The 2,692-nt window shown below is 47.3% G+C and overlaps 1 protein-coding gene across 2 annotated transcripts in view; it reads right to left on the reverse strand.

Moving 5' to 3' along the window:
* LSAMP (limbic system associated membrane protein) overlaps nt 1–2,692 on the reverse strand; it is a 450,506-nt gene that overhangs the window by 175,033 nt on the left and 272,781 nt on the right. The window lies entirely within an intron of this gene.

Below are 2,692 nucleotides of genomic sequence, written 5' to 3' on the forward strand. Positions count from 1 at the left end.
GGGAGCGAAAGAGAAACAAAGAGGAGAAACAGGCACTGCTAGAGGGAAACTGGAAAGCACAGAGAAGAACCCAGTGGGGCCCAATGCCTCAAGAAGTATTTTGCATTAACTTAGGATATTGCCTTATCTAGTTCCTTTAATACCCAAGAGCTAAAATCCAATGATGAGCAAATGGTAGTGATGGGTTAAAAAACAGGTGCAGGCTGTAAAAACCACAGGACTTGCCTGGATGTAAGCATACTAAATGAGTAGAAAGTATGTATGGTGGAGGAGGGCACTGAGGAGGAAGACAGCAGTGAGAAACATGCAAGAACCCCAAGTGTGAGGAAGGATGGGCAGAAAGGACAGTTTACCACCACAGCCTCCTGCCTGCTGCTTTTCCTACTATTCCATTAGGAGTCAGATCTCCCCCGTGGGCCACAAGCACCTGCTGATGCAAATAGCATTGCACCACAGTCCCCTGTAAGCTCTATCTCCCCCAGTCTCAAGCCTTTAGCAGGCTGCTGTGTTACTCCATGTGCAGTAAGGGATGGGCATTCAAAGGGAACTTGTGAGCAACACACATGGCTGGCCCACAGCAGCACTAAAGCATGGATACCACTGCAAGTCACAGCCCTTCAGACTCATTTCTGCATTCAAAACATCCCAGCTGGGCCCTTTGCAGCTCTGATTGCGTCTGTAGAGCCCAGAGGCACTGCACACATTTCCTAGCACACTCTGGGCACAGGCCCAGACCATGTATTAATTACTGTTACATCCCCTGAGCAGAGACAATCCATGCTGCTAAACCAGAGACTGCTTTATTGGTGCTGTAAACAACTACTCAAGATGAACTTGACACTAAATGAACTTGTTTCATTGCTGACCAAAGCAGCTGGACTGAAACCTGAGCACAGGAACCAGAGAAGGGAGCTACCTACCTACCTTAAAAAAAACAAACAACCTCTCCCTTACAGAGGATTAGAGTTAGTAGCAATCATTGAACTTCCACAGCATCTTTCACCCAGAAGGACTCAATGAGCTGTCTGCAAAAGTAAGTAATAGCCACGATTAGATAGGAGTGTGAAACCCAGGATAGGGGTAGTGGGGAAAAATAAGACAGGTTTAGCTAAGTCCATGGAGGAAAGCCCTTGTCTCTTGGGTGAAGTTACATGCTTCACTTAGACCACACTACATCTCTGGAATGTTAAAGCCGTGTTTAAAGTCAGAACATACTGTGAGTAGCTGCATGTTAAGACTTAACACCATTTCTTGCCTGCACAGTTCTGACTTGTCACTTGAGGACTGAAAAGCAGAGGCATGGCTAGGAGCCAGGACACCTGGACTCTATCCCTGCTCTGGTTTGGGGGAGGGAGAAGGCTGGGAGCGATGCAACCTGGGATGCTGGAGGCCTGCAAATTCCTCATTTTATCTCTGTGGAGTAGAATGAAGTTACCCTAACACAAACTAGGTTGCAAGGTACAGTTAACCCTCTCCTGAAGTGGCATAACTTTGAGACTCTCAGAGCGCACTTAGCATGAGTAAACATAAGAATTAGGGCTATGCGACGCTTCAGGTGCTGATTCAATTTGGAGTTGATTCGGCCTGATTCGGAGGCCGAATCTCTGAATTTGAATCAAATGAGGAGACCAATTAAAAGGTCTGAATCGATTTGAAGCTCTCCGAATCAATTCAAAAAGATTCAGAGAGCTTTAGAGATTCAGGCAGTCCCCTCCTGCTGCCGCAGGGAGCGGGACCTGGACTCCATGCTAGTAAATAGGGGGCAGAGGAGGGGGGGGCCCACTGACTCCTGCCCACTCTCCCAGCCCACCATGGCTGCCCTGCCCGCCCCAGCTCCTGGCTCTTAAAAAAAATTAAAATAAAAAATTAAAAAATTAAAAAGCCCTGGGGCCAAGCCCCCCATGCAGCATGGGGCAGTGGGGGGCAGCAGGGATCATGCCCCTGCCTGGCAGTAGCTGGTGAGTGCTGGGCTTTTTTTTCAAAAACCTGGGGCCAGGCAGGGAAGCCATTGACAGGGCTGAGAGAGTGGGCAGAGGATGGGGCCGATTCAGAGATTCGGCTGATTCGGCGGCAGCTGAATCTCTGAATCAGATTTGGCTGAATCGATTCAGGACAGTGATTCAATCACCAAATCGAATCACTGCCACCTGAATCAGCTGAATCCGAAGCGAATACTAGCCACTTCGCACAGGCCTAATGGGAATGCTTACATTTTAAGTGCTCTTAGTATGACCTAAGTATAACAGGTAACTACACCCTTATAAGTTGTCATGGCATCATTAAGGTCTCTAAAGGTTGACAGGACTAGGACTTAGCTTCAGGAGATTCCTAAAGATCCTCCAAAGAGGTAGTTTAAATCATCCACCGATGAAATCTGAAGGGCTGAGATGACCCTGTTGGGATTTGAATGTGTGACTCCAGGTATTTAGTATCTGCTGCTTAGGCCTCTAAGGTTTCCCCTGAGGCAGTACAGGCTGTTCCAATTTTTCCTTTCTCACATTAATGTCTCACATCCCTGCTTCATACTCAAGAGGATACGGGGGAGTTTGGTAAAAAGGAATCATCTAATTTTTTTTTTCATTCTCAGCTTCAGAATTTGTGTGTAGTGAGGAATGAAACAAGATCATTTTCTGCTTTGCTTACCACAGAGTAAACAGACAGACGCTCCCCACCCCCATCACTGGCAGCAGGA

The sequence above is a fragment of the Alligator sinensis genome, unplaced genomic scaffold (assembly GCF_000455745.1).
Source record: "Alligator sinensis unplaced genomic scaffold, ASM45574v1 scaffold343_1, whole genome shotgun sequence".
NCBI classification, from domain to species: Eukaryota; Metazoa; Chordata; order Crocodylia; family Alligatoridae; genus Alligator; species Alligator sinensis.